Source organism: Canis lupus, chromosome 31 (genome assembly GCF_048164855.1).
Source record: "Canis lupus baileyi chromosome 31, mCanLup2.hap1, whole genome shotgun sequence".
Lineage (NCBI taxonomy): Eukaryota > Metazoa > Chordata > Mammalia > Carnivora > Canidae > Canis > Canis lupus.
This window is the reverse complement of record NC_132868.1, coordinates 33,237,088-33,264,542: the sequence shown is the minus strand read 5'-3', so window position 1 is coordinate 33,264,542 and position 27,455 is coordinate 33,237,088. Positions and strand designations below refer to the sequence as shown.

Here is a 27,455-nt window from a genome sequence, read left to right as displayed (position 1 = left end):
ATTTATTATTATTTCTCACAGCCCAGCAAGCTGATTCTACTCTAGGGCCCCTCATACAGTTGCAAATATATGGTAGATGGGTCTAGAGCCACCTGAAGGCAACTTCACTCACATGTCTTGTCCTTGGTGGGAGTTCTGGAGGAACTGAGGAGTTGTCAAGCACGTGTGTTTCTGTCTCTTTCTCTCTCCATATAGTCTATCCCTATGGATAATTTAGACTTCTTCTCAGCATTGTGGTAAGGGTAGTTGGACTACTTGTATGGCATCTGGCTTCCCCAGAGAAAGTATTCTAAAGAAAGTAAAAACTGTTGATCCCTTAAAGTTTGGGATGGCTAACTGGCATATAATCAATTATCCCATATTCCATAATTGAAGTCATCCCAGAGTCTGCCCAGATTCAAGAGGAAGGGAAACAGATGCCATCTTTCGATAGAAGAAATATCAGAGTTTGTGGCCATCATTAGCCTTCTACAACCATCCACACAATTTTCAGCCATTTTAAGCATATAAACTTTGCATCAGTAAAATCATATTATTTGTTAAACAATAGGATTATTTAATGGAACATATTTTCAAAGTTTTTTTTAGCATTTAATAATTTTAAAGTGTGTCATTAATGGATATTTATAAACTATGTAAATATTCCTACTGTTGCACATGTCAATTTGTTTATCATTCCTCACTATTATAATCAACAGCATGATGAGCATCCCTTTAGCTTAATTGCTGAGGAATTCTAAAGTAATTTCCATAAGAAATACCCCAAGAATCAGAATTACTGAATTTTAATATGTACTGAGAAATGTTTAAATGTGAAATTAAAACATGAAGCCCAAAAGATGCGTTTCTCCTATCTAAATCAAAAGCTTTCTATAAACTCATCTCATTGCCACTGCAAAAGAAATTTTGTAGAACATCTTCACCAAGGATTTTGCAGAGATGGTATATTGAACCTGCCCATATTCAAACAATGCTAAATCTCAAATTCTTCCAATATTTTATGTTTTGACATGATTTATGTAATAACTACAATAATGAAATAACTGAGGAAGAGATCCTAGATATTTTAGGTAGAATGTGCCTTACTTTAGGTACTAAAATTCTGGACAATAACAAAAAGAATTCTCTACATAAGAATAGGAGTTATTTGTATATTGATCTAAATCTAGAAACACGTAATTAATAAATTCTTAACTAAATCTGAACATAAAAGTGAACAATGCTAGAGACAGCAGTAAGAAAGATACAATAAACCTAGCTATACAAATAATAAAGCTATACAATAACCCTAGCTCCTCATTATATGTGTATTTCCCCACCCAAAACAGTAGTAATATGGAAATATAACTCCACTTATAAGTGAAGATGATAGGCAGTTTAAATTTGGTCAATAGGCTAAACTATTTGGCCCTGTTTTGCTGTTATTAATGCTGTCCCCAACAAGTTTTAGGACTCTACCACATTCCTTAATATTATTTGCTATACAGAAAACGAAAGATATTTTAAGAAATTTTGTAAAATCAGAGTCATAGCTTTCTAACTAGGTAAACAATAATAACTGCTTTATTGAAGCTTGAAACAACTATTACAATGGAAGACATACGGAACTGTGTCAGATCTCTGGAGCTCTTCATCCTCAACACAGAGAGGCAACACTTTCTACTGTTCTAAAACCTGATGTGGAGATTGGGTTGTGTAAAAGAGCAAAACTCAAGGAATGATACAAATCTGAGGCGTTACTACTAGGATTTATAATTTCTTTTTTTTGTTTTTTGTTTTTTTTTTTGGATTTATAATTTCTTAATATCCACAAAGACAACTATATTTTAAATATCTTAGAAATAGGCTTTTTACCCCATGTAAAATTTAACTATAATTAATATAAATATATCTCTCAAGAAGTCTTATTTATTAATTTGCATATGACTGTTTTACTTTTATGTCCCATATAATTTCCTTATAGTTTGAATATTCAAGAAAGGCCAAACTGGGTGCTAAACAATTTTCAAATGTGTTTTGTAGATTGTGTTTCAGACCCTATATTGTCCCTCTATCTAAAAATCAAGTAAATAATTTTAAAGTTTTGATCACTTTTTTCTCTAGAAGTTTTCATTCGACTTGTACATTTGCCTAATTATTAATTTCCCAATTAAGGTGTGATAAAATAAAAAGTAACCAGAGATATTGTTCACTGTATACAGATTTAAATTATTTCCACTGTACAAATGATTCCATTGGTTTTTTTAAAGATCACAATACCCAAGGCAATTGAATCTTGGCTGGTTCAATCAGCCATTGGCTGGTTTAATCTATATTACTTAGAATCAATCAAGTCACTTCTCTGGTCATTCATACATTGAAAGAAGGCAACACCTAAAGTGGTATATTTTTAACATGATGTTTGATTTCATACTTACATTATGCCTTTGGCAAGATGCACCACTGGAATGCACCACCACCACCACAACAACAACAAAAAACACGACAGAAAGAAAAAGAATAGGTGAAGTTAGAATGCTTTGAAAGCCCTAGTCTGATACTTCAAAAGCCATTCTGTTTGTTCATTTACAGATTAAAGTATTAAAAGGGAAGATAGTGGTAAATGATTCTTCTTCCCTTATAGTAAAACAAATATTTTTTTAAATAAATCGACATTGTATTAGCAGCTGGTAAAGAGGATAGATCTTTCTTTCCTATCTTGCCCATTGAGTTATTCTAGCTTGAAACAAATGCTGAGTCTCTCAAGTTATAGAATTGGGTATAACTAGTCTATGTTATAGACTAGACAACAACTATTTTATTAGACCAAAATCTATATGAACTTTTTCAAAAACTACTTGGGAATAAAATTTTTGATACTTAACAATTTATACATATAGAAACAAACAGAATTTTAAATACTTTGACTTCTGTATACTAAGTTTTTCCCTCTGGAGAAGTGGATATTAAGTGTTTATATTTATATATTTTTATTTTATTTTCTTTATTTTATTTTATTTTATTTTATTTTATTTATTATTTTATTTTATTTGAGAGAGAGAGAGAGAGAGAACATGTGCACGCACATGCCGGAGTGGGAAGAGGCAGAGGGGGAGAGAGAGAATCCTAAGCAGGCTCCAAATCCAGGCCGAACCTAGATCATGACCCTGAGATCATGACCTGAGATGAAATCAAGAGTTGGATGCTAAGCCAACTGAGCCAACCGGGCATCCCTATACATTTACATTTTAAAATGTCTTTATTTTGTAACCCTAAGTCGTTTACAACTTGAGGAAATTATAATGAGAAGTGACAGTACAATATGCCAAACCAACTTCTCAGTGAAGATGAATATATTTCAGGGATTTGAATCACTTTTGGAGATCATCTATTTTAACTCTTTCATTTCGTCAATTTGAAAACTGAAGTTCCAAACAAACAAAAACAGAGAAAGAACTTTGCAGGATCACATAGTTTTTTGTTGTTTGTTTTTATTTTTTTTAAGATTTTATTTATTTATCCATGAGAGACACACAGAGAAGGCAGAAACATAGGCAGAGGGAGAAGCAGGCTCCCTGTAGGGAGCCCGATGTGCGATTTATCCCCAGACCCAGGATCATGCCCTGAGCCAAAGGCAGACGCTCAACTGCTGAGCCACTCAGGCGTCCCAGGATCCCATAGTTATTGACAAAACAAGATCAAGATCTTTGCTCTCCTGATTCTTCATCTAGAATTCCTGCAACATTATGTGCTTCTGCTGTTTAGCCTTAGCTACTCACAAGTTATGTAATGTTGGCAATTTAGAGTATCTCAAATTAGAAATTGCCTGTCAGTAAGAATTTGTATCTAAAAGGTACAACATTTACTAGATATTCTAAATAAATATTAACTTAGACTTCAAAAGACTGTGTATGTATGTGTGTAAGGCTCAAATACAAATATAGAAGGTTTCCTGTAACCTAATGGCAGAAAATATAAAGCTATCCATTCAAAAATAGGCAATGGAGAATTTTAGGGAAAACATATCAGATGTAAAATAAGCCAAAAGCCAACAGTTATATTTCAAACAATTAGATATTATTGTATTTTAAAAATCTGCTGAGGACTGAGACATAAAAAACTATATTTTTCTGGAAGGGAAAAACGCCCCAATTAAGATGAAAGAAAATTGGTAATTAAGGAGGGAATTTGTGCTGTGGCATATAGAACATTCTGCTAAATTCTCTGCATTGTTTGCTCTGGCCCTCCAGCCTAATAAATGAATTATTGTACAATCAAGGTCAGTTCCTCATACTGACAGTATTCCCACAGCATCTACCCACACATAGTACCTTTGTTCTAAAGCCACGTTATTAGTTTAATGGAGTAAGTGGTGCTATCACACAAAGAAATGTGAAATAACATGCATCAGTATTATTTCTGAATTATTGCATTGAAACTTCTCTAAGTAAGCCAAAGTAGGAAAAATATTTTTGGATCATTTGCTACACATTAGTGTCTCACATCTCACAATAGTGGAAAATTCTGTCAATGTATTTTTAAAAATTGATGGTGGCATTATAAGAGGGCCCTTAGTGGCTTTCAGTATGAAAGCGAATACATTTTATATTAACATTTCTGCTTAGAAAATCTCTAACAAGGCTGCCAAAGGGGTTAATAAATTTGAGTGAGAAAACAAATTTGTTATTTTTTTTTCATATGCAGTCTCATGATTATACTATTTAATATTTATTAGTAGAGTCAATAAATTTTTTTTAAATTGTTTGTGTCATGACCTAAAAAGTTACTCTTACAAACATTTTGACAATGCAAATGCTGAATGCCCTGAGCAATTTCTGGGTATATATTTTGATGAACATCTTACATTCAGAATCCAGAAAGTCCATCTTGAACTCTCTTTCAGGCTATAACATTGATTTCCCTTTTTAAATACATAATTAAAAGACCCATAGTCCCTGAAGGATACAATTTTGAAGTAAACAGTCGGATAAAAAATAAAACAAATGACTTTTCACATAAGGACCTATTATTTCCATATAATTTGAGTTCGCTCTTAAAGAACAGATATGAAATTTAAAAGGGACTGATGATATAAAATACTAAGCACATTCTAAGTACCACATAATAATATAACTACGTGAATTAAGCTTGAATATGATTTTCTTTGAGATAGATCTTATACTTACCTTTTTAGATAAATTAAACAGTTTGAGTAACTTGTCTAAGGTAACATAGTTTCTATATTAGTAAAATATTGTTTATCTTTCAAAATATATTACTCATCACTCTAGACTGGGTCCTCCATATTATTTATTCTGTCTTTACCAGTTAATATTAATATGAGGATTAAAGAGCTCACTTGCTGTGATGAGCATGTAATAATGCATGGAAGTGTCAAATTGTATATTGTATACCTAAAATTAACATACTACTGTGTGTTCACTGAAATTAAAATACAAAAATAAATAAATAAATAAAATGCATGTGGCCTGGGCCATCTACTTTCTACCATTCTGAACTTTCTTATTACCTGAAACCCAAACTTTTCCATTGAACTCTCAAAAATTATGCATGCTAAGAAATTCCTCAAATCTTTAATCTCATAGTTAGAAGTTCTCTCCACTTCCAAGCTTTCTTTGAATGATTCAATATTGAGAACATCATTAAAGTTGTGGTTGTTCAGTAATGTTTTTGTGTAATTAATTTTTGCAGATTTTGGGTCTTTTGTCAATGTTCCCCATTATCTCTGCAGATAGTTCCGAGATTATTGTTAATCTCTTGATATTAAAGAAACTCTGCTCCCATGGTCTGAATGTTTGTGTCCCCCAAAATTCATATGTTGAAATTCTAATCTCCAAATGTGATGGGTGATGGTATTCATCATAAGTAGGACTTTGGGAGAGATGATTAGGTAATGGGATTAATGCTCTTATAAAACAGATCTCATAGAACTCCCTAGCCACTTCCAACGTGTGAATAAACAATGAGAAGTCTGTAACCCAAAAGGGCCTTCACCAGAATCTGACCATTCTGATATCCTTTTCTTGACCTTTTAGCTTTCAGCAACTGAAAAATAAATTTCTGTTGTTTATAACCTACCCCATCTGCTATTTTGTTATGGCAGCTTGAAGAGAGAGACTAAGACATGCCATGTACTCCTCACATCCTTGTGGTTGCCCTTCATTGATTCCTGTTACCAACAATCCATCATATATTGGCATATGACTTATTCTCTCTTTAAACTCCAAACCCCGCTACATTACTATAGAACTTCTATGAGCAGCCATCAATCACTCTGCCCAGTGAAGTCCTTAGCCTGTTCATAACCACTTCTCTACTCCACTTATATCCACCATTTCCACGCTAATACCCACAACTCTGTCAACACTTTAAATCAATCCAATTCCAAAATCATTTACTCAATTATCTTCCTCTGAACCAATCTTTGGCTACTCTCAGTTTGCTTATTTCACTGTGACTTCTTTTCAACCTTTTAGAAATATGCAATCAATTTCTCTACCTTTTTCCATTCCTTTAATATTATTTTTAATTATCTTGTTACTTTAAAATTTTCTTATAATCCAGCTTAGGTTGCTAATTCACAAAGATCACTTGCTGGCCTAAATTTGATCAAATCTTGATGGAAAAGTCCCAATATTGAATAAATCTCATTCTGAAATTCCCCATACTGGTCCCTCAGTAAAGTAGTTCTAAAAAAAAAAAAAAAAAACAAGACAAATGGTTTCTACCATAAATTCATGAAAAACAAACAATAGGAAGCCATTAGAAATACTACACATGGGGATCCCTCTGTGGCTCAGCGGTTTAGCGCCACCTTCAGCCCAGGGTGTGATCCTGGAGACCTTGGATTGAGTCCCACGTCGGGCTTCCTGAGTGCAGTCTGCTTCTCCCTCTGCCTGTGTCTCTGCCTTAATTTCTGTCTCTCTCTCTCATGAATAAATAAATTAAATTAAAAAAAAGAAAAGAAATATTAAACAGACTTACCATCCTCTAACCATTCTCTTTCTACAAATAAAATCTTTTCTTTCATTCTAAAACTTCTAATCTCCCCAACATTCTCAGAAAATTACTTGCTTTCTGATTTGCATACAAGAACAGCTATCAGATGAGAACTCCTTTACTATATAATTACTCGATACAAGGTATTACCTGTGTCTAGTGGTGAGTTTACCCAAACCTTCATCTCCAAAAGCAGAACCTGGGCAGCATCAGTAGCTTTGTGCAGGGGCTAATAGGAAGATGCTACCAAGTATTGAGAGTTTTAGAATAATGGACCCTCCAACCAACACTCATGCCCAAAAGGAAAAGATTTCCCATGAGTGAGAACACAAGGAACTGAGTCTGTAAATTATTTCAAATACTAGGAAAAGGAGTTACTGGCTTTGAATTGTGGGGTTAAGTGCAAAAATAAAATATTTGTAGAGTCAACAAGTCATCAGATGGGGTGTGGTGGTCAAAGCTCTTAAAAATCTCAGAAATATCCATTTACTACTCGTTTTCAAAGGAGCAGAAAACTACTCTTCATACAACATTCAGATGTGGCAGGGTAGAAAACCTGGGATGAAAGAAAAGAAATTAATTTAGAAGGAAGAGAGTAGAAAGAAAACAGTAGAAATTGCAGTGATAGTAAAATACAACATAAAAATTTGAGAGCATGTTCTTAAATGGTGGTACCCATGGAGTTTAGAAAGATGTGGAAATGAGAAACCACACAGAAAACAACAAAAACATTCTAGATGAGAATAAAGCTAATAGATCTTGAAGTGGCTACACAGAAAGGTTATGTTTTAAGTGGATCATGGTAATAATAGATGAAGGAAACAATGAAATCAAGAAACATTGGAAAATACCTTGGCTTTACCACCTCCTTCACAAAGAACTGATAGTATTCAAATATGGAGAACAAAAAAAGATTTATTCAGAGTTATTCTGAAAAAATAAAATTTCATAAAATTTTCTTCAAGATAAAATAGAAACAGAAAAAGAGGGACTAAAAATCTTATGAAACAATTATCTAATTTTTAAGTAAAGTGAAATAAATTTAAAAAGCTATATTGGCCTCAAAAGAATGAAAAGTCAGGGATAGGATCACTTGAACATGAGCTATCTAGATAATAAGAAATTGAAAAAAGTGAAAACTGACAAAAATCAGGAAATATAAAAAAATTAAAACCATTTTGGAAATGAAGGCTAAATTAGGGGGGAAATAAGAACAAAATTAACACCACAAAAAAAAAACATAGTTTATACCAGAGAATGGAAAGGAACAATTATTAAAATTTAAAAGGAAATAGGAAATGATAAATTCAGAGCATAACTAAAGAAGATGCATCATACAGATTTGGGATCATTGAAAAGTAAAACCAACTCTATCATGTATTAAGTATTTCTTGAATTATTTGATTGAATAAAAGATTTTAATTTAGCTTCACACGTAGACTGATCCCAGATTAACGATAACTGGTTTATTTTGAAGCATAGCATTTTCTTATAATATGTACCTGTCCTAAGTGATTTTTTTCTTAAAGATTTTATTTATTTATTCATGAGAGACAGAAAGACAGAGAGAGAGAGAGGCAGAGACACAGGCAGAGGGAAAAGCAAGCTCCATACAGGGAGCCTGATGTGGGACTCGATCCCAGGACTCCAGGATCAGGCCCTGGGCTGAAGGCAGGTGCTAAACCACTGAACCACCCAGGGATCCCGAGTGATTTTTTTTTCTCAATGTTTAAGTAGTTCTCTCTACGGAGACTGCAATAATACTTGGTTATGTCTAAATGTATAAAAGCCAAATTCTTCATGAGAATGAGATTGGCTTTCTCCAAAATAGTCAGACAATTAAAATCTGAGATATGTCTTTTTTTTTTTTTTTTTTTTTTTTAAATCTGAGATATGTCTAATTTTGAACAATCTGTTGTCTTATACTTTCATGTTCTCATTCAAACTGTTGTACCTCCCCCCTGCCCCCCGAACAGTTGCACTTTTTAAAGGCATTTGGTCATTTCACACGGATGGGGAAAAATCATCTCTAGGCTTGATTTTTAATTAGTTCAATTTGCTGAGCCTGCTCTTCTCTCTTTGTTTTCTAATTATGACAGAGAATCTGAAACAGATGCAAAAGAAGCATGACCTACTTGAAAAATCAGCAGCCAGGCCTTGTAAGCTTTATGGAGTAAGTCAACACTAAGGAACCATCAATCCAAATGAATTCCAATATGCAGGTGAAATCATTAGTATGGATGGGTGTCAAACTTTCAAGCATTTACCTTATTTATTGAATGACCTAATATTGCTAAATGATAATGGGCAGAGGGTGGAGTAGGAAGATAAGAATAGACTCTAATACTAAGGTCCTTAGGCTCCTATCTGAACTTCAGAATTACTGTCAAATAAATATTTATTAGTGTCCTTTCTCTTATATCTAAACAATAACTATAAATATAGATGACTCGCTAAAAATCAAGTGCTAAACTGGAATTAGATATTGAAGCTGAATACCAAAATTCTCTTTAGTAAATTTCCCATGGGATATTATTCTGTGCATAGGGTCTATTTTTTTGTGCTTATTAATTAAAAAAAAATTTAAATGATCACTGAAATTGTATCTCCTGACCTAGAGAATATATTAAATGTATGTTCTCGGGTCCTTGTGCTAGATGCAAATTAAACATGAGAAATGCAAATTGAAATTCCTATGAATGCATCATTTTGCAAAATGAGCTTTACAAATTCCATGTTTTATGCAACCTTCCAAAACAAAAACAAAAACAAAAACAAATGCTTACTAAGCTAAATGATGCTGAAACAGTTTATCAGCTGAATGATGTCAGTCAGTAATTAAGAACAGTCAAGTTTTGCAGAAAGCAGCGAGATATTTAAAGGAAAAGTACTGTACAAATATAAGAAAAGGGAAATGTGTATAACTCTTCTATATTTGTTAGAATAGAAAAATAAAATTTAAAAATAAAACACAGAAGTTCCTGGATGGCTCAAACAGTTAAGTGTGCAACTCTCAATCTTGGCCCAGGTTGTGATTACAGGGTTGTGAGGTTGAGCAGTGGGTGGGGCTCCATGCTGGGTGTAGAGCATGCTTAGGATTCTTTCTTCCTCTTCTTCAGCCCCTCCCACCTACTCTCTCTTAAAAAAAAAAAAAAAGGTAAAAATACTACAACACATTTTAAATTTCATAACATTTAAATAGCATTATGCATTCTTAACTTTTGCATTTTTAAAATTTAGAATAATAATAGTATAATTAGGACTTTGATGTAATTTCAGGTCGAACACATCCATTTACAATTTATGTTTCTAAACCTCAGTTTCTTCATATATAGGTGGATTCCCATAAGAATGAAATTAAGTTCAAAGTAAAATGACAGGCAAACCAAATAGCACATTGTAGCTACATATAATAGGTGCTCAGTAAATTTTGGTTTTTCTTAGGTTTCTATATTATAATCCATTTTTTTCAAAATATGAGGGAAATAAAAATCATAGCTACACCTATCACTTAAACAATGATTATCTTCATAGTCAACTCTGTTTTTTCCATCACTATTTTTAGATTAGGTCATTACCTAAATGATTTATCATTGTTTTTAGATTAATTGGTTAATAAAATAATGTCTATTGAAACCATAATATACCAAAGGAACACAGATACAAATAAGGTAACACTAAGAATTTGGACTACTTAGGTTACAGAAGTTTCTGTAGCAGATAACCCCAAAATAACAATTAAACACAATAGAAGTTTATTTCTTTTTCACTATTCCAACTGTTAGTGGTAAGAGAGTTGGCACTATGCTTCATAGTCCTCTGGGGATTCAGTGACTCAGGAGATAGAGATTGCTTGTTTCACATTTGGCTACCAAGATTTACCCAAGAGTAACATTCAATTCAGCAAGGAATGGAAACTACTAAGAGACTAGGCATGACGTAATGTGGCAGTTTTGTTAGAATTGGCATGAAAGAGGCATACATCACTTCTCTTCATAACTCACTGGCCAATGCTTAGTCATTTGGCCATAACTAAACCTCAAGGGAGACTGGAACAAAAAAGCTTTTTTCTTAACATGCTAATTTGTGCCTAAGAAACATTAAGAATAATTAAAAACTGTCTTTTTTTTTTTTTTTTTTTTTGAGAGTGAGTGAGCAGGGGAGGGGCACAGAGAGAATCTCAACCAGGCTCCATCCCCAGCGCAGAGCCTGATCTCAAAACCCTGAGATCATGACCCGAGCTGAAGAGTGGCATGCTTCACTGACTGAGCCACCAGCTGCCCCTAAAAACAGTCTTTTTTATATGATTTACTGTATCTGTGTGATATAATTATTAGAGTCTTATACGTGTGATAGAAAATGTACTTTAGAAATGTATACATTCATCACAACATGAAGAGTCTTTGTCAATGCATATTAATCATAGTGAGTATGCAGTGTTGGATCGAAAAGCAAGATATGTTTTGACAGATACATATTCTGGACTGCACATATGTATATAACAGGTGGGGAAGCAAATTAATCTCTAATCTGCGTTAGAGATAAATTCAGTACTTTCTATCATCTGTGACACTTACTGGGGTGGGTGAGAGGGAATAGAAATATTAGACCCCAAATAGCAATTTTGCAAGTCTTGGGATTAGGTGTCTTAATTCAATTATAAATATATTTTCGATATTTCTATGTTTGAGATACTTTGATAAGAAACAAAAGAAATACTTTAAAGATAATTAAGTAAAAAATTACTCTGTTTCAAAACTAAAATCTATCTTCATTGACTTTATCTGATATAATTACACACTTCACATATCCACTTAAAATTAGCTGTTGTACTAAGCAGATAAAACTATTTTTCTGGATATAATAATTTAACTCAAAAAATAATTTATTTGAACATAGAAAACAAAATTAATCTTTTTCAATGAGCCAATATTCTCCATTAAATCTAGTATTAATGATTCATTTGAGATCTTCTATTGGTTAATGTTAGAATTCCAACAATGTAAGAAAATAAGGCAACCCAATAAAGACTCATAATGGGATTTGAGGCTTAAAATAATTAAGAAAAATTACAGGAATTATACAAAAAAAAGAAGAAAAAATATGAGGTTAAATGTTTAGAATGTTTCTAAATTCTTTAAGGAATATAAAAGGAAATAATACTATATCTCTTAATTTCCATTATTATATTATTAACTTATTTCCTCCATTTTTCCTCAGCTTTATCCAGTGCCCAAGTACCTAATAGATTTCAAATTGGAATTTTTAGGGCAATAGATTTTATTTGTCTTTTGGCCATTTAAGTCAATGAAGACCATTACCTTTAGAACATAGTTCTTATCATAAATAACTAGAACAATATGAAATTGTTTAGGTAGGTTAAAATTAAGAAACTATATTTTTAAAATGTAAATTTTATTCAGTCAGCAATTATGTCAGTAACTATTTTTTTCTGAATATAATTTTAAATGTTACAGAGTCTTTTAATAAAATATACTTTCAGACAATGAATAGTGTACAGATCCTCCAATTAATGATTCTCAATGAAGAGTATTTTATTTCCTATAGGGAGCTTCAAATGTCAACAAGATGGGACCCTGTTAGTGAAAGGTTAAATTAGTATGTTGGATTTCAGAAAAGTTTATAGCTCAATTTTCTTAATTTTGCCAAGGTAGTTTGTGATGTTTGTATTCAAGCTTTGTCAAGTAAAAGTTTATGCTAATCAATATGGGTGTTTTAAATCAAACTTCAATGCATAAGTTAAATGTTTTCACAACATGGTGCTGCTATTATTATTTCATCTGTATTCCAAAAGTATTAATGAATGATGCTTTTCACATACCACCATATTGTACTGATTTCTTTTAGTATTAATGTGGTTCCAGCCCAAGTTTGTGAGATTCATCAACACATATTCTAAAAAAAAAAAAACAAGAAACAAAAACAAAACACATATTCAAATCACCTGATACCAAATACCATCTTGTTTCATAAACAGCCTGAGCCTAACACTGCATCCTTCTAGTAGATTCTGTTAATGATATCTACTCTCCAGTCTTTAATATAGACGGATAGATAATTACATAATTATCTATGAATGTTTAATAAATGTCTATCTATCTACAGTTGGTTATTAGAAGAGATAAAAAAAAAAAAAAGCTAACAAACCTTTACCTGAACTAAGCAGGAAAAAAAAGTAGCCTCAAATAATTAAAATCAGGACTGAAAGAGAGAACATTATTACTGATGTTATAAAGAGGAATTTATGGAGATATTCTAAACAATATGTGTGTACATGTACAAAGATCACACACACATATTTGCAGTCAATCTTTGTCATGTGAAATATATATACGTATAGTCTTTTTCCAACTCAGCTATCAAGAGTCAGTTCTTATGGCTCGGTATCACAAAAATATTAAAGAGATAGGGTATCCTGGTCAGCAAGGTGAATATAAAATAGTTTCATAATTTTAGAAGGGCAGCAAGTGCCAAATCTGGTTGCCTGATATTTGTTCAAGTTCCTAAACCTGAAATTTATATCAGAATCCCTTGGATTTAAAGAATAGAATAATAACACAGAGAAATTCTCAGATTTACTAAGTCAGAATTTCTGGGAGGTAGGACCTAAGTATTGTAATTTAACGATAGATCAGGTATTTGTTATGTAGTCAGAACAGATACATTCCTGGGGGGAGGGATGTCTTTGAATGACTGAGTCACTGTAGTGTGACTGATAACAGAGTTTTAATTCTGAGTTTCAGTTAAAGACTTTGATAATGAAAGCACCAATCGCAGAGTACCTGCACAACTAAACATGTCTATCACCTACCTCTTGGAAATGTGAGCACCAAATGCATACAAACAGGAGCAATTTAAATGTTAAATATGCTTCATTCTGAGGTTATATACATGATTCATGAAGTTTTAAATTTAAAAATAGAAACCAAACTATGTACATGGAACATAAATCTCTCATTCTACAGGCAGAGAGAGAATAAGGGGAAGGGAGAGGAAGAGAAAGGGAGGAGAAAATAAATGGTATTACAGAACACATACATTTCATCCTCTGTCATTATTTTGTTCACATGGGTCTTCATGCAATGCAGATGCTACTATTACAATCTATTTTTTTGTTTTTTTAATGTTTATATTCTAGTAGCCTAATACAATATTCCTCCCCCCCAAAAAACAACACTCTTTCATTTTCAAGCTATTACTTTTATCTGCATGTTTCAATATAGCTACATACATATATCAAATTTGAATATTTTTCTATTGCATATAGATATGTAATTATGGCTATTTGTATCTCTGAAGAAAAATATAACAGCATTAAGTAATAAGATATCATAAAGACTCTCATGAGAATTTATGGCCATAATCATGATGCTTTTTATTTTTATAATTTTTAAATACATCAAATAATTCATATGTGCCTTTAGTTTACATGCAGAGAAGTCAACTTTTTATTTGGCATTTTTGTAAGTGAAGAGAATTGAGAGGACCTGAGGCTTTGTATATAGATGTTAATTTCATGGTATAGTCCCCCAACATAATTGTTCCAGAATACAAAAATTTGTTCTCACATATGAACAGGAGACTCCTCAGATTGAGAATCGCAACTATTGTGAAACTCTGCAAAGAAGTCTAGTCTGTTCCATTACTATGAAGGAAAAACATCAAGAATCTTTAATTTATGGAGATGTTAACTTTCTTCCTTCCCCCCCCCCCGTATTCTCTTCTCCCATCTCCCTCTTCCCCTTTCATAATATCCCACTCCCAATTAAAAGTAATCATAATTTGTAGTAGATAAAAGCTTGTTTTTTTTTAAGTATCTACTTATTCAGTAGTGGTAAAGTGTTAAAATGTTAATGAGATTTATTTTTGTTGTTGGAAGGGGCTCATCACTGAAATAACAAGACTCTCCACAATTGTCATATTTTGCTAGAGATCTCATCAGATTTTATTACTTATTTTCAGTGACAAGCTTTAAATATTTATGATTTGTATTATATCCCTCTTCCATAGCCTGGAATTTGGTAAGCGATATTTCAGACATCACAGTAATTTTTCATTAAAATGAAATGCTAACTGGGAAAATGATGAATATTTCCCTCAAAGCCAAACCAGGACTCTGGGATTATGGCTTGAATAACCAAAATATGTGATTTTCATGAGACTGATAAATTTGTTTGGATTTAGAACGCCCTTTGCATAATGACCTTAATTTTTTTGTAAAATGAGGATATTTTGATACACGTAAAAGAGTTGATTATAAAGGTTAATAATAGGCATTTAAAATAATTATAAATTTCATAGGTTTTCCAAAGGCTAATTTATAATATCTTTGAATCATTATTTCAACAATTTTCCCTATTAATGAAATATTAGTAATCTGACAAAATAATCTAATAAATTCAATACAACTTGATTTTTTATCATTATTGATGGACCTCATATTTATTTAATAATATGTAAATTATCATGTATCTATTATTGAAATATTGTAGGCTTGAGATAGCATAAAATATTATTGCCCTATCCTTTTGAGATCAATAATGGATCATCATTAAATTTTATATCAAATAAATAAGATGCCATTTCATGAATTAGTGAAAATATCATAAATACATGAATATTGCTTAGTTACCTATTAAGAACCCAATAAAGTATAATGATTACACGGTAAAAATATTGAATCAAGTAAAATTTCTTTTTTTCCAAAATATTTGTCTTAATTCATGCCATATTAATGATTAATTCATATGGAAATAATTATTGTACATATACTTTATGAAAATTCTGGTAATTTGAAGTTTATTTATATTGGCTTTCAAGTAAAAGCCACCTTTGAAGGTATACACTTAAATAAGAAACAAAAAATGTTTGAACTCACTAATGTTTTTTTCTCAAAGTATTTGACACATGCTTCCTTACATTTCCCTGTTTTGGAAGTTAGCTTCTTCTTCTCTTCTATGCAGCCTTTAACAAAAGAACTAAATCAAAAAAAAAAAAAAAAAAAAAAAAAAAAGAACTAAATCATGGAAGCTTTTTAGCCCATGACCTCATATATGCAGTTTTCTCTGCCATTCTAGACCTTGAGCTATCTGGGAAGGAGGAGTGTGAGAGAATGGAAACCAAATAAGATGAGCATACAGACAAAACAAAGCTGACCTAGGCTGTATTTCTTGTTGGAATTCTAGGAACTCACTGACATCATGAAATTTTGACATCATAGAAATGGAAACAGGCCACATGTAGGCAAAGATTGGTTCTGATATGATGGCACTTCACTTTTCATCAAGTCCTATGTGGCATGTAAGAGATCCAGAGGTTCTTGAGAAGAATATAGCTGAGATATGGGAAAGAGAGCTGACCCTCATAGGATGGTATGATTTAGTGAAAATAACTTGAATTCCAATCTGTGGAGTGCATTACTTAGCCAAGGACTATTTAGAGGACTTAGAAAAGAATTTGGTATTTTCAGAACCAAGGAGAAGTAGAGGGGACAGACTGGAAGATATGGGCCCTAATTACATCCAGATGAGAGATCATAAATGAGCTCTAAAGAGTTTTTATTAGAAGAAGCAATGATAGAAAGCACTGACATGAGTCCAAGAAAGAGTAGTTACTTCATAGTGGAGTGATAAGGCTACAGAAAACGGCTATACAACAATTAATTACTGTTTTCACCATGAGGATATATACACTTTCCTTTATGTGTAGATGTCAATGTGGTATGCCTTAAATTCCTGGGATGTCTGTGGATCTTGGGATTATTTTCTTTTAACAGAAAACGGAAAATTTTCAGCCATTATCTTTTTGAGCATTTCTTCTTTCTCATTCTATATCCCTATTTAAATTTTATTAGTTATACATTCAACATTCTCATGCCGTTCTTCATGTTATTTAGCCTTCTTTCATATTTTCATTTGTCTCCCTAGTCTGCATTCTATAGAACTTCTTTTATCTAAGAGTTTATTTACTATTTCTTTATTTGTGTTTTATCTGCTAGCTAACTCATCATTGGGCTTTAAATTTAAACTGCATCATTTTTTATATTATTATGCTTTATTTCAAATACTCTTGTCCCAAGCTCACAATTTTAATCTTATCTTCTAAGGCATCAAATGCACTAAACACATTTATTTTATCATTTTGTCTGATAATTTCAGTACCTAAAGTTGTTTTGGATCTGTTTCTGCTGTTTCAGTGAATTAGTACTCTAAAAGATTTAGGATATAAAATTTAGTTTGTCCATAGTATAGCGGTAAGTGAAACCTGCATCATATTTTCCTTTCATTGGTTGTACTATATTTGTGCCTTCTTTTGCTATCAAGATCTAGTTTTTTTTCCTTAGATCTTACTCATTTTGAGTCTTCCTTTATTTTGCTGGCTTTTTTTTTTTCTTTTCCTATTTCTTACTCCTTCCACCATCTTATTTGTCATGCCTTACCTGTCTCTCCATTAGAATCACCATTTCCTTTTCATTTGTCTGTACCTGTGATTTAAGGACAAGTTACAAAATGTTCAAAATGAATCAAATTAATTACTTACAGGTCTCAGGTTGTTAGAAGGGTGTATAACTCAGTGAGACCAAATGATTAAAGTCATAGGTGTCTTTCTAGGAATCATTATAGTCTATTGGTGACTTTCCCCATATACGGAAATACATAACTCATCTTAGTACCAGGTTCTTCAGTCAATAAAAATTAGGTAACTGATGTTTACAGAATTAAAAGTTCCAAATATAGATCAGTAAGGATTATCAGAAGGCAAATCCTTATGTATTTAAATATCAATATCTTATCTAATATTGCTAGAAGATAAAAAATGCTAAGTAAAAATGACTTATAATTTCTGGAAATATTAAGGATATGTCATTCTTATATAATTCCTCCTTTTTATTAAGCTGCAGAGAGAGAGAGGGATCTTTCTGAATTTTAGTGAAAGAGAGATTTTGTCCTAAAGATCTGGTGGTATTCATCATCTTTTCCAACAATGAGCACTAGATCCCTGCTTATGTTTTCCTTTGTGCCTTGTTCTCTGTGAAAATCTGATACACACTTGAAGCTTATGAATAAAAAAGCATCAAGATGCATTTTTGGTCATTTCTTACCTTCTTTTTTGACCATGAGTTTCTGTTTTTGTTTTGTTTTACCATTTTCTATGACTTTTACGGCAAGCCATCAGCTTTGAAACTTTTGCATGAAATGAGAAAAAAAATATAGGAGATCCTTGAACAACATAGGGGTTAGGGGTGCTGACCTCCCATTCAGTTGAAAATTCATATATAACTTTGGACTCCCCCAAAACTTAACTGATAGCCTGTTGCTGATCAGAAGCCTTACTGATAAACTAAATAGTCAATTAACACACATTTTGTATATGTATCATGTACTCTATTCTTACAATAAAGTATACTAAAGAAAAGAAATTGTTATTAATAAAATCATAAGAGAAAATACATTTACAGTGCTGTGTTTATTGAAAAAATTCACATATAAGTGAATATGTGCAATTTAAACCTGTGTTACTCAAGGGTCAACTATAGAAATACAAGTCAGCTTTTTAATGTGAGACTTTGCTAATAATTTAGAGGGTTCTAAAAAGTAAAGTCCACATGCATTTGACCTTTTCCTGATGACAAAAATTATTATTCCTCACGATCTTTTTCTTGATCATAGATTGATACTGGCTGAACAATCTAATGGTAAACCAAATTCTGTTTTTACCTGTGTTATCAACATGGAAATTAGCTTAAAATTGAAAAAACATAGCACAATGTATTATTTTGATTATAATCTATTTTTATCCTATACTTAAACTGTAGAATATTTCAACATAGAATAAAAAAGGAACAATATGACACATGAAAACATCTAAAGATAAGTTTGTGTGAAATTCTCTTTCTACCCATCTAAATCGTGTCCTCTCATTTTAGCCAGAAATTGATTGATATTATAGAAAATCATCTCATTTCCAAAAAGAAATATTACCTATCTAGAGGTGAGATGGGGAGGTTAGTTCTACATGCCATTGAATAAATAGAAAAAATATCAGTATTTTTAAAAATGGAATATTTTTTAGAAATAAAAGACTTTGTTTTAAAAATAAATAAGGTATGGATTTTCTCTACTAACATTTAATTATAATCCATCTCCTTTGTAATTTCAAAGAGAATGAAATCCAAGGCTCCCAGAGGAAGCTATCAAATTGATGGATCAATGTAGCCCAATTCATTCAGGTTTTATGATTTGTTTGTTTTTTCACTTGGTTCCCACATTTTTCCTTTTATGCCATTTTATTTAAAAAACATTGTTTCTGAATCTATAAAACTGAGTATATTTATAATACAGTAAACATCACATTACTGATTTACTTGTATGATTTTCTCTGGGGCATGTGGGTGGCACAGTCGGTAAGCACTTGACTATCAAATGTTTTTTAACCCTTTATTTTTTTATTTTTTTAAATAATATATTTATTTTTATTGGTGTTCAATTTACCAACATACAGAACAACACCCAGTGCTCATCCCGTCAAGTGCCCACCTCAGTGCCCATCACCCATTCACCCTCACCCCCCGCCCTCCTCCCCTTCCATCACCCCTAGTACGTTTCCCAGAGTTAGGAGTCTTTATGTTCTGTCTCCCTTTCTGACATTTCCCACACATTTCTTCTCCCTTCCCTTATATTCCCTTTCACTATTATTTATATTCCCCAAATGAAGGAGAACATACAATGTTTGTCCTTCTCCGATTGACTTACTTCACTCAGCATAATACCCTCCAGTTCCATCCACGTTGAAGCCAATGGTGGGTATTTGTCATTTATAATGGCTGAGGAATATTCCATCGTATACATAAACCACATCTTCTTTATCCATTCATCTTTCGATGGACACCGAGGCTCCTTCCACAGTTGGGCTATCGTGGCCATTGCTGCTATAAACATCGGGGTGCAGGTGTCCCGGCATTTCATTGCATCTGAATTTTTGGGGTAAATCCCCAGCAGTGCAATTGCTGGGTCCTAGGGCAGGTCTATTTTTAACTCTTTGAGGAACCTCCACACAGTTTTCCAGAGTGGCTGCACCAGTTCACATTCCCACCAACAGTGCAAGAGGGTTCCCCTTTCTCTGCATCCTCTCCAACATTTGTGGTTTCCTGCCTTGTTAATTTTCCCCATTCTCACTGGTGTGAGGTGGTATCTCATTGTGGTTTTGATTTGTATTTCCCTGATGGCAAGTGATGAGGAGCATTTTCTCATGTGCTTGTTGGCCATGTCTATGTCTTCCTCTGTGAGATTTCTCTTCATGTCTTTTGCCCATTTAATGATTGGATTGTTTGTTTCTTTGGTGTTGAGTTTAAGAAGTTCTTTATAGACCTTGGAAACTAGCCCTTTATCTGATACGTCATTTGCAAATATCTTCTCCCATTCTGTAGGTTGTCTTTTAGTTTTGTTGACTGTATGCTTTGCTGTGCAAAAGCTTCTTATCTTGAGGAAGTCCCAATAGTTCATTTTTGCTTTTGTTTCCTTTGTGTTCGTGGATGAATCTTGCAAGAAGTTACTGTGGCCGAGTTCAAAAAGGGTGTTGCCTGTGTTCTTCTCTAGGATTTTGATGGACTCTTGTCTCACATTTAGATCTTTCATCCATTTTGAGTTTATCTTTGTGTATGGTGCAAGAGAGTGGTTAGTTTCATTTTTCTGCATGTGGATGTCCAATTTTCCCAGCACCATCTATTGAAGAGACTGTCTTTCTTCCAATGGATAGTCTTTCCTCCTTTATTGAATATTAGTTGACCATAAAGTTGAGGGTCCACTTCTGGGTTCTCTATTCTGTTCCACTGATCTATGTGTCTGTTTTTGTACCAGTACCACACTGTCTTGATGACCACAGCTTTGTAGTACAACCTGAAATCTGGCAATGAGATGCCCCCAGCTATGGTTTTCTTTTTAAAATTCCCCTGGCTATTCGGTGTCTTTTCTGATTCCACACAAATATTAAAATAATTTGTTCTAACTCTCTGAAGAAAGTCCATGGTATTTTGATAGGGATTGCATTAGACATGTACATTGCCCTGGGTAACATTGACATTTTCACAATATTAATTCTGCCAATCCATGAGCATGGAATATTTTTCCATCTCTGTGTCTTCCTCAATTTCTTTCAGAAGTGTTCTATAGTTTTTAGGGTATAGATCCTTTCCTCTTTGGTTAGGTTTATTCCTAGGTATCTTATGCTTTTGGGTGCAATTGTAAATGGGATTGACTCCTTAATTTCTCTTTCTTCAGTCTCATTGTTAGTGTATAGAAATGCCATTGATTTCTGGGCATTGATTTGGTATCCTGCCACGCTACCAAATTGCTGTATGAGTTCTAGCAATCTTGGGGTGGAGGCTTTTGGGTTTTCTATGTAGAGTATCATGTCATCGGCAAAGAGGGAGAGTTTAACTTCTTCTTTAACAATTTGAATGCCTTTAATGTCTTTTTGTTGTCTGATTGCTGAGGCTAGGACTTCCAGTACTATGTTGAATAGCAGTGGTGAGAGTGGACATCCCTGTCTTGTTCCTGATCTTAGGGGAAAGGCTCCCAGTGCTTCCCCATTGAGAATGATATTTGCTGTGGGCTTTTTGTAGATGGCTTTTAAGATGTCGGGGAATGTTCCCTCTATCCCTACTCTCTGAAGAGTTTTGATCAGGAATGGATGCTGTATTTTGTTAAATGCTTTCTCTGCATCTAATGAGAGGATCATATGGTTCTTGGTTTTTCTCTTGCTGATATGATGAATCACATTGATTGTTTTATGAGTGTTGAACCAGCCTTGTGTCCCGGGGATAAATCCTACTTGGTCATGGTGAATAATTTTCTTAATGTACTGTTGGATCCTATTGGCTAGTATCTTGTTGAGAATTTTTGCATCCATGTTCATCAGGGATATTGGTCTGTAATTCTCCTTTTTGGTGGGGTCTTTGTCTGGTTTTGGAATTAAGGTGATGCTGGCCTCATAGAACTATCAATTTTGGCTCAGATTGTGATCTAAGTGTGGTGAGATTGAGCCTTGCAACAGGTTCCAGGTTCAGTGCAGAGTCTGCTTGATAGTCTCTCTGCCTCTGCCCCTCCCACTCCTGCTCTCTTTCTCTCCAAAATAAATAAATAAATAAAAACCCAGTATAATTGTCTCTTAAACTCTACTACTTGAAATTTTCTATTTCTAAAATGTGTTATCCAATTATGTTAATAATTTACATGATTTCTCAATCAATATTATAGATAATTAAAGAATTAACCAGTGGGGACTTCTTTAAGGGAACTCATTTTTTTTTTTTTGCCAAAGAAAAAAGAACATTAGAGAAACTTTAATTTCTTAACAAGTTTGACATAAATATCAGTAGGCATTCCATGTCTCAACTCTCCAGATACTCCTAATTTCTACCAAGTAGTGATTAACTAGCTCATATAAATTATTTCCAATAAATTAAACTTATGTCACTGGAGGATAAAACCAAACCACTATTTAAAAAGAAGACTGCAAAAATGAAGGTATTATTTTACTTTATCTATTAATCTGGTCTTAGAAATTCTCCTGGAAAGAATTAAACTTATAGTATAAATTCCATTTGCCCTCTAAACAAAGTCAGCGGATTTATTAAAAAATATGACTTGGGGTATCAAGATCTTCTTTGGGGAAAAAGGAGAAAATCTACTGGAGCAAATAATAATTTACAGATTTAAATTCACCAATGCTCACTAGTAAACTTTTAAGATAAGTTATATTAGTTCCTCAAGACTAATGCACATTTCTTCGAAAGAAGAAAGAAAAAGAAAGAAAGAAGAAAGAAAGAAAGAAAGAAAGAAAGAAAAAGAAAGAAAGAAAGAGAGAGAGAGAGAAAGAAAGAAAGAAAGAAAGAAAGAAAGAAAGAAAGAAAGAAAGAAAAAGAAGAAAGAAAGAAAAAGAAAAGAAACCCAAAAATCTTTTATAATAATACAATCCAGGATGGTGGCCATGGACATGTCCTACTAGATCTTTAATTGTCTTAGATGATTAAATTTTCAGCCAAAGACAGTCTCTTACCTAAGACAGGGAAACAAGGAATGAAGACATCAGGGTGAGTTCCCCAGTCATTGGGGCTCCTCAGACTTCTCTGAACACTCGGAGCCTGGGCAGAGATGGCTCTTCTAATGTATTAAGAACTAGTATTTCCTTTGCTTAGGGGAGACTCTGCAGACTAATAGGCATCCCTCTCAGGAGCTGTCCCAGGCTGATAATTATAGTTAAATCTCAGCATAACCAGGCTGGTAATATGCTAAGTTTGATATAGGAGAAAAAGATTACAACCCAAAGGAGCTACAAAAATTAGCTGGCATGTAACAACAGGATCCAAGGGAGTTCTCCTGATATTGGATTTTGTCCCTGGCAACACCATGTTTTATTAACTAACTCATCAACTTCCTGTCAGTAAAGCCCCCTTGGCTGCTCCTCTGACCTTGCTGATTTTTATAGTGGTTAAGCAGCACCACCTGGCCTCTACTGCTGTATTTCAAGAGACCCAGGATATAAACTAAATAAACAAGAATTCATTGATTTAAGGGCACTTTTACAGAACACAAAATTTAACTCCCTTGTAAGAATCCTAGGGATTATGCACACTAGCTGCTAGGTGGCTCTTTAAAACCTGGAGAAAGTAATAAGTCAGACTGAGTGAAGTTGAAGTTCCTGGGTTACCTTCGCATATGATAGATAAACGGATAAAAATGCTCAAGACCATGAACATAAAATGATTATATAGTGTGAGACCAGAGGACCCATAAAAGAACATTTTTTTCAGGGTCAGGCCCAGAGGACTCACCTTTAGCCAAAGACTTAATAGATCCAGTGGTGAGAGGGACACTAGCTTCACCAAGAGAAGGTTCTCCTCCACAGCTCAGAGCTGATAGTAGAAGCGGTAGCCACAGATCTTGTTTGTTAATAGGAAGGAAATGATGGGTCCCCAGGGTAATAGAGGTCTGGTGTTGGTGCTTAACCATATGAAACTAGAGAGTCACAAATTGCTGTAAACATCAGCAAGGTCAGAAAATGGTAAAGGAGCTTTACAGAGAGAGTATTGATAGTTAACAGAACATGGCATTGCTGGGGTAAAATATACAGCAAATGCAACTGCTGTTTGACAACTATCATCAGAAAAAAAAAAAAAAACATGAATGGAGGAGCAGGATTCTGAAGGTGGTTTCCCCAACAAAAACATATCCTTTTCTCAGTCCCTGAACATGAACCAAATTTTCAGATCTAGAACCCTGCTGTGAGAACTATAGATGACAGCCTCTACCTTCTATTCCTTCTGAACCCATTGTAGCATTCGGGTATTGGCTCTGGGGTGCTCCCAGCCAATGATGGGTGTGACAGAGGTATTGGAGATACTATACCTGTAGCCTGAAGTGTTTCCTACTATCTATTCTCTCTTTGTTCCCCTTCTTCTTCCACTGCTGTTAGAACTGCATTGACAGCTTTCCTTGCTAACCCCTGATCCTTCTTTTCCTTCAACCTTTATAGGCATTACCTTCAATAAATTCTGTTCATGTGCAATTGTCTCTATGCTTCTGCTTTGTGGAGAATCCAACACACTAACTCTACCAGTCTATTGACCCTTGCACTCTTAGGAGACGAAATAAGGTCAACAGTGCTGTAATTCAATTTTCGTCAAACCATTTCAAGATACATTTACTAAGGACTTACCATGTGACATATACATTGCTATTTCATATATACACACACACATAAATGAATGAGATATGGTCTCTCTCTTCAAGAAACAGTCTATATGGAGAACAAACATGCAAAATAACTATAATCCCACTCACGCAGTGATAAGACCATGTCTTAAAGGAAATGTATTGAAGTGCTCTGGGAGGAGAGAAGCCTAAAACAGTTGTGTCTGGGAATCTCTGGGAGGATTGTATAGTGGAAAATTCTAGCTCTGATACACTTGTGATACATCGTATTTTCTAAAAATAGCCATATGAGCATTTTTAATCTCATGATCTTTCAGAAGCTTGCCTCGTTATCAAGAGATAGAGTCTGTTTCCCTTCCTTGGACCTGCTAGTGCCTTTGAAACTGTCACGAGGAAGAGAGTGCAGCAGAAATGATATTGCATTACTTCTGAGATCTAGGCATAAAGGCAAACGCAGTTTTCACCTCAGGATAGATGGAGTCAATGATGGAGAAGATGACGTTACCACCAGTTGACCCATGAGATGGGCCAGGCAATCTTAGGTTTCTTATCTTCTCCTCTGGTCTTGGAATGTGGATTTTGCTTGCCTTTCCTCCCCTCAGAAGCTGCTCCAGGGACATAGACTTGAGATGGTGATGTTGAGATCACCTGCCTCTCTATATAAACTTTGGCAGGCTGGTGTGGGGATCCATTTGTCTTGCTACCACCCAAGACAAAACTCATATGTAAGTGCCCTATGTGTATTAGACTAGTCCCCTACCAAGCTGGAGTGACCTGCTTCTTTCTTTGGTCTCTCCCTGCCATCTGAATTTGGGGGTCAGTTTCACATTACCTCCGGGGAAGCCCCCAAGGATCTTGTGAGCTGACAGCCAATATATTAGAAATTTTGATTTCATTTTGGAGAGACACAAGGAGACACTAAGTAAAGATAAAGAGATATGCCCAAGGAAACCCAGCTGTTTGAGGCTTCCTAGCTAGGTTCCAGATGTGTGAGTGAGAAAGACACCAGATGAGTCTGGCAAGCAGCCTGTAGCTGTTTTGGGGACAGCAGAGACTAGCTTCCCTTTTCAAGGACTTTTGGAATTGCAGAATCATGACTAAAATGAATATAATTTTAAACCATTAAGATTTGATGTACAAAAATATGTCAAAAGGTACAAACTTTGTTATAAAATAAGTCCTGGAAATATAATGTACAGTGTGGTGACTACAGTTAATAGTCTATTAGTTAATTAACTATTAATTAATAATTAATACACTATTGTATTTTTTAAAATTGCTAAGGGAGTAAATCTTTCTTTAATATTTTATTCCTTTTTTTTTTTTTTTTGGCTAGGAGTAAATTTCAAAGGTCCTCACCACAAGAAAAAAAATCTGCAACTATGTAAGGTGATAGATGTTAATTAAATTTATTGTATTGATCATTTTGCAGTATATACACATGTCAAAACATTATGTTGTACACCTGAGAGTAATACCGCATTATGTCAGTTTTACCTCAATAAAAAAGATATAATTTTTTAGTTTCAATTACAAATAAATTTCAAAACTTTTTCATTGATTGATAAATAGAAGTGTATGTGAATATGTGTGTGTTGTCTGTTCATCATTTGTTTATTAAGGGGATTTTCACTCATCAATGTAAATGAGTTATTCATTTTTAAAAATATGATATTGGTATTATTCAGGACTTTTATTCTCAAATAATTTTCTGGAACTGAAATTAAAATTGAATTTACTAATTCATAGAGCAGGAAGGACACGGACTTAAAGACTCCAGATACAGCTAGATTCAAATGTGCAAACATTACCTTAAGAATCCTTTATTGTATCTTTCAATTGTAGTCTTATTTTTCTTTCATCTGTTTTCAACCAGAATCTCTGTGGTACTAGAGATGGTCCTAGAAAGCTCTGGATTCCATGATCTATACAGTTATCCCATCAAACTCAGACTACTTCTTAGATAATAGTTTTGGTGTGCTTCCTGACAACAATTTCATTGGTTTGGCTTGAGAAATATGCTCATCTATGATTCGATTTGTATGACCTAGGAGATGGATTGCTCTACTGCCTTTACTCCCAGACCTGGATCAATGGGTAAGGGCCACCAAAAAGACAGGGAAAGTCAGTGAAATATCCTTTTAAATCATTTATTACAAATGTTTGTATTGCTTTATTATTGGAATTTTCATTTTAGGTATTTCTTTTTTATGAATAATTCATTTTTAAGTAATCAAGAGCATTGGTCTTTTTTTTTCTTTCAATAATTTCTAATGCTTCCCTGCCATTTATTTGATAAAAGTTATTTTCTTCGAGCTTTATACAATTTTTTGAGATTATGTGATCTGAGCACCTAAATTGATTATTTTTCCAAATGCTAGCCTCTTATCTGAACATCATTTGCTGGACAACCTTCCTTCCTCCATTTATTTGTAAATCACCTAGTCATAAATTAAGTTGATATACATACTATGTATACTAAAGAATATTTAGGGCAATGAATTGTACTGAGTTGTTGGCTCTATTTTTATCAGTAGCACATGTCTATGATTTCTGTATCTTCTTATTATAATTTATTATTCAGGAGTTTCTCTGTTCTCTTAAATTTGAATGACCCATCTTTATGCTTGCCTAATTTCAAATAGTTCAAATCAATATTCAGAAATATATTTGTCATGAATTGCCTCAGACTTCCTTCTTTTGGAATTAAAATTACTTTTTAAT

The 27,455-nt window shown here is 33.5% G+C and overlaps 2 long non-coding RNA genes across 3 annotated transcripts in view; one reads left to right on the top strand and one right to left on the bottom strand.

The window, feature by feature from the left end:
• Positions 1–15,996, bottom strand: part of LOC140622449 (uncharacterized) — a 69,492-nt gene extending 53,496 nt beyond the window's left edge. Inside the window, exons 1-2 of the long non-coding RNA XR_012022214.1 lie at positions 15,940–15,996; positions 2,418–2,442 (exon numbers count right to left, since the gene is read on the bottom strand). This is a non-coding gene — a long non-coding RNA (uncharacterized lncRNA). The remainder of the gene's footprint in view (positions 1–2,417; positions 2,443–15,939) is intronic.
• A 262-nt stretch (positions 15,997–16,258) lies between these two features.
• LOC140622448 (uncharacterized) overlaps positions 16,259–27,455 on the top strand; it is an 83,494-nt gene continuing 72,297 nt past the window's right edge. For both annotated transcript variants that reach the window (XR_012022211.1, XR_012022213.1), the window contains exon 1: positions 16,259–16,391. This is a non-coding gene — a long non-coding RNA (uncharacterized lncRNA). The remainder of the gene's footprint in view (positions 16,392–27,455) is intronic.